Source organism: Dermacentor andersoni, chromosome 5, assembly GCF_023375885.2.
Source record: "Dermacentor andersoni chromosome 5, qqDerAnde1_hic_scaffold, whole genome shotgun sequence".
Taxonomy (NCBI): domain Eukaryota; kingdom Metazoa; phylum Arthropoda; class Arachnida; order Ixodida; family Ixodidae; genus Dermacentor; species Dermacentor andersoni.
Window position 1 is genome coordinate 167908043 of NC_092818.1, and position 9385 is coordinate 167917427.

The 9385-nt window shown below is 43.2% G+C and overlaps 1 protein-coding gene across 1 annotated transcript in view; it reads left to right on the top strand.

Moving 5' to 3' along the window:
• Window positions 1–9385, top strand: part of LOC126531601 (atrial natriuretic peptide receptor 1-like) — a 199702-nt gene that overhangs the window by 92120 nt on the left and 98197 nt on the right. The gene's annotated exons all lie outside the window — the stretch shown is intronic.

Here is a 9385-nt window from a genome sequence, read left to right on the forward strand (position 1 = left end):
AAGAAGCGCTAAAAGCAACATTGAGTATGTTCAAGAACTAAGTTCCCATATTCAGTTTATTAGCATCATTTTGTGCTATCACTCAGAACCATATCGCTGAAATGATTTGGATGCTAACGATGAATTGGCGGAAACATCACATATCAATTGTGTATCATCTGCTACCATATTCAGATTAGTGGTGTGTACAAATCATACTTATACTGCTGAATCTCCCGCGTTACGCTCATCAGTAGCTATTGTTTGGTGTGAAGAATTACACAATAGTGAAGAAAAGTAAGGACACTTAAGCAGGCCTAGTCGGATGATAAAAAGAACATGCTACCCAGTTCTGTGTGGAAAGAAGATGACAATGTAAATGGAATTACGAGGAAAGCAGGCTTCGCATTTAGGCCAATCCTCACAAACCAGGCTACTTCCCAGAGCAAAAGTGGAAAAGCACACCTTGAACCATCACTAACCACTTTGATTTGAACCATGCGATGCTACAAAACATGAATTGCGTTCCTGGATGCTTGTCTGGCAAATGCCACTCATGCTTGTCAACATAAAATTCATCCTAACGCAAAAGGTGCGGAATGTAACCGTAGAACGTGAGGCGCGAGCAATACGTACTCGTCACAAACCAGCGAGTACCAAAATGGATGCAGCAAAGCTCGTTGAATAATGAACACATTAACTACAACATCACAGAAATGTGCCACAGCATTACGCTATGCTCGAAGTACGTCTCAACTACTAACCTAACGACGTCGTTGGTTCCTGTCACGCTAGAGCTGGAGCTTAATAAATCTCTAAACACTCTGGCGCCCTAGGAGGGGGGGGGGGAGGAGTTGATGCTCCGTGTGTAGACATGAATAAAGGATAGTCAAGCCGTGAGGCAGTACGAGAGTGCTCATTGTTTTATTAGCAAAATTAATAAATAGACGGGTGCTCGGGCAGCAGTGCCACTAATGTTTGGAAGTTATAAACACCATTCCTTAATTTCGCTATGCGAAACATAATGACAGTTAACGGCGACAGAGAAACGCCTATGCCATGAGTTCATTGCGAGCAAGAACATTAAACGCACTGCCATAGAACCGGTATGTCTTTCTGCACTGAAGTGTAAACAGCAAACCGTAAATCTAGATCGAAGTTGAATCCACTTTCGTCTATTGCTCTGTGCTTCTGGAAAGATTATGGAAAAATATAACTGTACAAAAAAAATGTCAAGCTCTGCTACGACATGAACTGCTTGGTAGTGCATTCTATGCCGCAGAATAGGAGTGTGATACGTGACGAGTCTAGTCAAACAGACAGACATGCTCGTCTAGGTTTCTCTTATTTTTCGCACCAACGAAACGTTTCTCTAAAAAGATAGAAAAAAAGAAGAGAGAAAATGAATAACATTTTTTTTTGAAGGGATACGCGCAGGCGGCCTTCAGTGAACCCTTAATAGCGATAATTATTTTGTTCGAATTCATGGGAAAGAACATTTCGTTTTGGCATGCAGCTTTGATGCCAGAAGCCTCGTCGTGGGCCCAATTTTGGTAGGGTTGACAGAACACCACAGACACAATAGCCTCGCTGCATATTAAACAGTGCCTCCGAAACCTTGCAGCGAGCAGACGCTTCCATGATTCAGAAAAGCTGTGTTTGCATCTGCAGCAGCACTCGCGGCAGCTTTTTACTAGGTAGAAAGCGCAAGACCTTTGTTTTTGTCAAAGCTGTTGACGAGCAAAGGTTCTAAGGCATTAAAGAAGACTTTATATTTCTTACTCTTATTTGTACAGTTTCCCGTATCTTTAGAATAATTCATAGCATCCGGTTGTGAGGCGATGGGCAAACAAGAACCTCACGATACACTTCTGCGCGGAACAAATGTTAAGAATATGCGTTTCAGCAGTGCACCAACTGCTTTAATCTTTTCAATTCAAACTTACTTTAAAGTGCATCGCTGGCATCACGCGACGAAGTTGTGTTTCTACAGGTTTACCGTTTATGTAATACCTGAGGTTACTTTCACGATAAATCAATACGCAGATTTAGCTGAACTTGACTAATTAGCGTTACATTTCAATAGTACAGGTACCGCATAAATCTAAGCAGTCGAATTTGACTCGTTATCATCATCATCATCATCATCATTATCATCATCATACTTTATGTACACTGCAGGACGAAGGCCTGTCCCTGCGATCTCCAATTACCCTTGTCCTGCGCCAACCGATTCCAATTAGCACCCGCAAATTTCCCGATTTCATCGCACCACCTAGTTTTCTGCCGTCTTCTACTGTGTTTCCCTTCTCTTGGTACCCATTCTGTAACCCTAATGGTCCACCGGTTATCTAACCTACTCATTACTTGACCTGCACAGCTCCATTTCTTTCTCTTACTGTCAATTACAATATCAGCTATCCCTGTTTGCTCTCTGATCCACACCGCTCTCTTCCTGTCTTTTGACGTTACGCCTAACATTCTTCGTTCCATCGCTCTTTGTGCTCTCCTTACCTTGTTCTCAAGCTTCTTTGTCAGTCTCCAAGTTTCTGCCCCACATGTCAGCACCGGCAGAATGCATTGACTGTACACCTTTCTTTTTAATGATAATGTTAAGCTTACTTTTAAATTGCATCGCTGGCATCACGCGACGAAGTTGAAGTCAGGATCTGACAATGTCTACTGAATGCACTCCAACCCATTTTTATTCTTCTGTGACTTTCCTTCTCATGATCACGGTCCCCTGTGAATAATTGACCTAGGTAAACGTACTGGTTCACAGACTCTAGAGGCTGACAGGCGATCATGAATTCTTGTTCCCTTGCCCAGCTATTTACGATTATCTTTGTCGTCTATATATTAATCTTCAACCCCATTCTTATACTCTCTCATGTTAAGGTCCTCAATCATTTGTTGTAACTCGTCCCCAGTGTTGCTGAACAGGACAATGTCATCGGCAAACCGAAGGTTGCTGAGATGTTCGCCGTCAATCCTTACTCCTAAGCGTTCCCAGTTTTATAGCTTGGATACTTCGTCTAAGCACGCAGTGAATACCATTGGAGATATTGTCTCCTTGTCTAACCCCTTTCTTTATGAGTATCTTCCTACTTGTGGAGAATTAAGGTAGCTGTGGAATCTCTGTAGATACTTTCTAAGATATTTTACGTAAGTGGTCTGTATTCCTTGATTACGTAATGCCTCTATGGCTGCAGGTAACTATACTGAATCAAATGCCTTTTCGGAATCTATGAAAGCCATATAGAGAGGCTGATTGTACTCGGCGGATTTCTCGATTACCTGATTAATGACATGGATGTGGTTCATTGTAGAGTATCCCTTACTGAAACCTGCCTGTTCCCTTGGTTGACGGAAGTCCAGTGTTGCTCTTATTCTATTGGAGATTATCTTGGTAAATATTTTACATAATGCTGGAAGTAAGCTAATGGGATTATGATGTTTTAATTTTTAACGTCTCCCTTTTTGTGGATTAGTATAATGTCGGCATTCTTCCAGTTCTCTGGGACCCCTGAAGCCGATAAGCACTTTGTAGAAAGGGCCGCTAGTTTTTCAACTATTATGTTTCCACCATCTTTGATTAAGTCGACTGGTAGTCTATCTTCTCCTGCCCCTTTTCCCCGTTTTATGTATTGCACGACCTTTCTAAGTTCATCGCTAGTTATAGAAGGAGCCTGAGTAGAGTTGAGTTGAATGGTTGTAGGCTACTGGTGGGATTAGCCTTGCAGTAGCTGCCGGCAATTGCTCCACCGTAGCGACACTTAAAATACATAAATAATATAAATTAGACACAGACCTCACAACTGCACATAGTCACTCCTAAGGTCACCGTGTGGAGGCCAAATCCGTGTCCTGCAGGTAATCTAAAAGGCGAGAAACCTCTCTAACCTGTTCATTACTACTTTCAATGGAGGTATCGTTTCTGCTTTGGGTACTGTACAGGTCAGTATAGAATTCTTCCTTTGATTTTACTATATCTTCGAGACTGCTGACGAGATTACCCTATCTTTCAGTGCATACATCTTTGTTTGTCCCGATGCCTAGTTTCCTTCTCACAGGTTTCAGGCTGCGTTCATTTACCTCTTCCTCAGTCTTTAAAAAGCTATAATTTCGAGTGTCACTTATTTTCGCTTTGTCGATCAGTTTTGACAGTTCCGCGAATCATATCTTATCTCTTGAGTTGGACACTTTCATTCTTTGTCGTTTTTTTTATTAGGTCCCTTGTTACTTGCGGGAAACTCCCTATGGGTTGCCTGTGGCCTTACCTCCCACTTCAATTGCTGCTTCTGAAGCCAGCCTAGTTATGGTTTCATTCATTCCCTCCATGTCATCTTCCTCTCTCTGTTTTAAGGCTACAAATTTGTTTGAAAGTGCCAACCTGAATTGGGCTGCTTTTACCCTTACTGCATCTAGGTTGGCCTATTTATTATTGACCAATTTCATCCTTTCTCTTCAAATTGAATTGAATCCTAGCCCTCACTAGCCTATGATCTCTGCAGTTCACCCTACCTAACACTTCTACATCCTGCACTATGCTGGGATTGGCAGAAAGTATGAAATCAATTTCTTCCTTCACCATTAGGGCTTTTACAGGTCCATTGTTCCAACGCATCATGAAGAAGGTGTTCATTATTCGCAGCTTATTCCTTTCCGCAAAGGCTACCAACATCTCTCCTCGAGTGTTCCTAGAATACATGCCGTAGTTGCCAATTGCTTGTTCACCAGCTGTTTTTCCCCCTCTTTTGCATTTAAGTCGCCCATGACTACAGTATACTGAGTTTGCACTTTTCGCATCGCGCACACCAGCCACGTGACCTCCCTCTCGCCCCCCCCCCCCCCCCGCCCCCCGGCTCCCGTCCGCATGTCAATATGCCTACGCAACAGGAATACGTGGCACAACATAACGCGCGAGAACACCCACCTGCTCCGCTCCCATATCGCGGTCAAAAGCGCGGCCATCGCAACTGAAAAAAAAAAAGAAATCTGTCTTCGCCACTGGCTAGGGGCACGTACTTTGCACGACCTTCCTTCCTCTTAGGCAGCTGTCATCGCTTATATCCTCTGGCGGAAAACGTGCGCGAAGCCTTTTCCGACAGTAAAATGTTCTAAGGTCTATTCCCTGCCGTAAAACAAGGCACTGTCCTGGTCGTTAGACAACCTGTTGCTACAGCCATTGAGTGCCGCAAATTACGACTGTCGCGAACTCCCGAGATACCGTAGCCAAAGCAGTAATGCAATAATTAACTATATTTTCAAGCTAACCCCACACCCTTCGTAATATCTCGTATGCAAACAACGCGAAGAAAATTTTGGAAGCAAGAAGCGACATTCTTCATGTTCACAAAGACTGTAGAAAATAGTTGACGTTGAACCTTTTGAGCGCTAGGTCGATCGCGACTCCAAACAAAATTTACCAGCCTCCTGATATGGCTCCCAGATGCCACCGCATGTCAGCGCTGTAACACATTGTCGCTAATGCGTGACAAGGGGCACTTGAGTCAAAACACGTACTGCCAGGGCATAGGCTACACTTACTTGGAATGTCGCGAATTCGCGAGAACAGACGTCAAAGCATTCATGAGCCGATAATTGCAATAATTACGTACTCGAATCCACAGGAACGAATACCTTGTCTTTGTGTAGCTTTGAAACTAAAAGTCAAAGCTGCACAGAAGGCCAAAATTTATATCTGCATCTTTCCTTACTGTTTGTATATTAGAAAACAAAGAAGAATGCATGAGCCAGCCGTCAATAGCTTTTACAGATCAGCAGCTTTTGTATGTGTGTAGTACGATACGTTGCATGCCAACACATGAAAAATACATCACTGGTTTGTGATGTACAGCAATTTTATGTTTCCTCGTTCGTTCCGCCTTCGATATGATGACGCGTGTAACCCGGTCAACTACTTATTTCTAGTACCTTTCAGAAACCAGCTGCAAGTAGGCGTTTGCGTTGTGTGCTTCCTCTCTCATCCCTGTTTTTATTCACACAGTAATAACATAGATTTGGCAACTTATTGCTATAGAAGACTTGTGCCGAAGTATATTTTGTTCCTTCTCTATATTTGAAGCGCCCGCATATTGCAAAGCGTTAAGGTGACCTCTCTCCTAGTCCAACTTTTTTTTTCATAACGCGTTCTGACAAAGTGTCTACACCACAGGCCATTAGCAGAAGGTCTAAAAAGTGTCGGGCATACCATCCAAATGATCTACGAAGCTCTACATTTTGCCGGCTTAAAATTGTCTGCAATTCATCGAGCAAAGCTTGTTTTTAATGTTCGGCTAAAAAAGGTAGAACGAAGTTCTTACGAAATTGTGATCCATCATAACTCTTCATTATCAGCATCATCACCAACACTACAATACGAGGGCACTTTTCGGGGATACTCAAGTACTCTTTTATGAGCCACCTGGCTCTATTGTATGTCCGCAACTTTCTAAATCTTGGACTTTGTTGTAACCAAAGTTTACAAGTGCAATTCGGAAGATACTTCCTGGTATGCTAGGTAATTATTCTTAATACCAGTTGTGTGGTAAAGTGATGGTAAAGGGGAAGAAACCACACATTCTCTATGTATTGAAGATAATTTAATATCAGAATTATGCTTAAACAGTAAGGATGCTGTAAGGCGGGCTTTAAAGAAACAATCTGTTTTAATTGGTCTATTTCACGGTGTCGAAGTTTGTTAGGCTGGTCCTCTCCGCATGATAGGCGCCCTGTTAGAGCTCTCTTGAGGCGTTTTGGCATTTTTCATCGAAGTTACCGTGAAATTCGGCTCAGCTCACGTGATACACTCACTTCTGTTGTTCGGGCGTATTTCCTGCATTTTAGTTGAGGCCAAGCGCTGCAGGTGACTGAAAGCAACCGGAGACATTATATGTAGAAAATTTAAGCACAATCATGCGCGAGAGATTGCGTTTCGAATTTCTGTGCAGTCGGTTATGGCTAGTCGTAGCAGCCTAGCCTAAACATATATTTGCTCTCACTCTCTTTCTCTCTCCTTGCATTTAACTGTAGTTTTGCTTTTCGCTCAAAGTAAGCAAGCTGTTTTACTGTGTGCAACACCTTTATCCCACTTTTTTTCCGTGTTTTTATTTTTCTGATCGCTCTAGTGAAGACAGTCCGTTGAAAGCGCAAGAACGTGGAACGTCCACCTGAAGCAAACAATCTTTCTTGAACTGCTGAAACCAAATGGGAGTGATACCCAATATAGCTGCCGCCGCAAGCCTCTCGCGAAGACAGTCTCCGATGCGCAGCGGGTCCCTTTGATATTTACGACGGCAACCGTCTTTCCAGAGGTTGTCGGGGACGCGGCGCAGCTTCTCCCGATGCATCAGGCACTATCCATGCCGTGTTTGCTTTTGTATTCACTTCTGTATTCGCTTGACGTTACCATTTCCTGCCCACAGGTGACGCTTCCGCGCTGGAGTACCCGACAGGCGGTCGATACAAGAGCACATGCAATATTTATCACAGTCAAGTGCTTCCCCTTACAAGCTCGCGTAATGGAAAGGCAGAGAGCGGTAAAAAGGAAAAGCACCACAGACACATTCGATATCGTAAGGGAGATAGGAAAAGTCTAGATAGCAGAAACAAACGTCGCCGTCTCCTCCCCTGCTCCCCCTCCCCCCCCCCCCAAAGAAATGTAATAAAAAAGAATAAAAGAAAGAGAAAGCGCCTTCGGCACATTCCTTCGACTGAATAAATAAGAAACGTAAAACGCGACAGCGCAACTCTACAAGCGTGAGAGCTAGGAGCTAGTCGTCTTGAGAGGTTTCTAATTTCGGAGAAAAATGCACTAATGGAATCTTGTTTTCTTGGCTATAGCATCGTTTCTAGCTAATGCCCGCTGCTGTTCCTCTTATTCCGCAGGGCATTCTCGCGAGCTCAAGGCAGTGAGTGTAGTGGCAACTGCGATCGGACGAAGCGGAGTGAGATCCATCCCGCTTCGAAACTCTGCTAATGCGCAGTGTTTCGTACGAAGTAAACGAGAGTGCGTGGAAAAGAACCAAGCTTGGGAAAGGCAGGTATCACGCCATGCAAAGTGCTGTTCTAGCATCAGACCGTAAATCATGCAAATGGGTTTGCATAAAGACCCAGCTAGCTGTAATTGTCATTGCTCCTTCAGTTCGAGTATTTATTTTTGCTCAGTTTGGTACATTTACATTATTGATTTGTGTCAGATATTGTGACCGCAAAAGGACCCTCGCTCTTCGCTATGATTGCGAAACTCTGGACACTGTCTTTAGGCTTCGCTTGCTGCTTTCCTAACTGATTTCAGGGATGAAGCCACAGACGACTGTTTGTCCCGAGGACACCCGCACGGATACGGGGGGACATGTTAAGGCTTCAGTACAAGTCCCTGCGATAGAGCGGTGAAGCTGTACACTGTAAACAGGTTTGACCCTTTTAGGGAGTTTTGGCCTCGTTGCATAACTTCAGCCCTTAAGGGAGGACAATATCCTCCATTCGAACGGAGTTTTTTTTCACACCCTTGTGTTTGGTGGTGTTAAGGGGAATTATGGGAGTTTTTTAATTCTCCTTTGAACACCAACCCCTGAGTGGTTGCAGGAGTCTATATGGAGAATTATGGGAGGTTTTTAATTCTCCTTTGAACACCAACCCCCGAGTGGTTGCAGGAGTCTATATGGGGAACGTTGGGAGTTTTTCATTCCTCTTTTGAACACCAGAACTATGGAAGTTCTTATGAGGAGCTTTGGGAGCTTTTACAAGTTGACATGGGTATTTTATTTTGCTTCTTATGGGAATTTATAGGAGAAGCGATGGGAGTTCTTACGTACATATTTTCGGAAACGTTTGGCTTCTTAAGGGCGTTTTGAAGGATACCTTTGGGAAATTATTTTACCTCCTTGTAGGAGTGCTTAGGTGTAAACCTGGGAGCAACCGTTCCCATATTTTGGGAGCTCTGCTTAAGGGAGCACTTATGGATAGTTTTGAGAGTTCGATTTTTGCTTTTTATGGGAACATATACGAGAATGCTTGGGAGTGAATTTTTACAGCTTTAGGGAGCTGTTTTACTAAGGGAGTTTTAAACAGATGTTTTGGGAGTGCATTTTAGCTCCTTATTAGGGCTTTTACAGGTAGGTCTGGGAGTTTATTATGCACTTTTTGGGAATTTTACGAGGTTGAAGGGAGTTCTTTTTGTGTGTGTGTTTAGTAGATTGTGTCTGACGAGTGCAAAAACCATGACAAAGCAATAAAATGTCTGGAAATTTATTGCAGTTCCAGAATCAAATGTGCCAGCATGACAGTACAATCAATGACTATTAGCATAATGAAAGTGAAATAATTCAATAAATTGGATACAAACAAGCAAACCAGTTTGACAGGAAATTCAAGCATATTGCAAGCTTCAGTACAGTTGAAA